Raw genomic sequence first — 610 nt, forward strand, 5'->3', positions numbered from 1 at the left:
CTTCTACCACTCAGTATGACAGTGGCTACCTAGATCTTTTTTATTTACTTATTTAACAATTCTCTTATGCAAAATAGAGCTAGGTGTAGGTATTAAGGATACAGCAGTGAGAAGACTGACAAGGTTCCTACCTTCATGAAAGTTATATTCTAGTGGGAGAGACAATAAACAAGTAAGCAAATGTATCAGATATACATCTATGTATATGTGTGGGCACACACACGCAAATATATACCACGTAGAGGCAAGTACTATAAAAAAAATAATAAAGCAAGGTAAAAGGATAGAAAGTGATGGTGAAGGGGATTATTTTTGACAAGGTGGACTAGAAAGGACTATTTCAGAGAATGACATGTAAAGAATATACAAAGCTCTATGGAAGATGTTCCGGGCAGGGAGGACATGGAATGCAAAAGTTCTTGAGACAGGGCCGAGCAAGATCAAAGTGAACGAGAGGGAACCTGGTAAGATGAGTTGGGAGAGGTAAGCACTGCCTGATCAAGCAGAGCCATGCAAAGGAGTGTGGATTTTATTCTAATGGCAGCGGAAGCCATTACAGGGTTTGAGGAGGGGAGTTACAAGTTCTGATTTATGTTTTGGAAAAAAAAAA

Source organism: Pteropus vampyrus, unplaced genomic scaffold, assembly GCF_000151845.1.
Source record: "Pteropus vampyrus isolate Shadow unplaced genomic scaffold, Pvam_2.0 Scaffold41, whole genome shotgun sequence".
Lineage (NCBI taxonomy): Eukaryota > Metazoa > Chordata > Mammalia > Chiroptera > Pteropodidae > Pteropus > Pteropus vampyrus.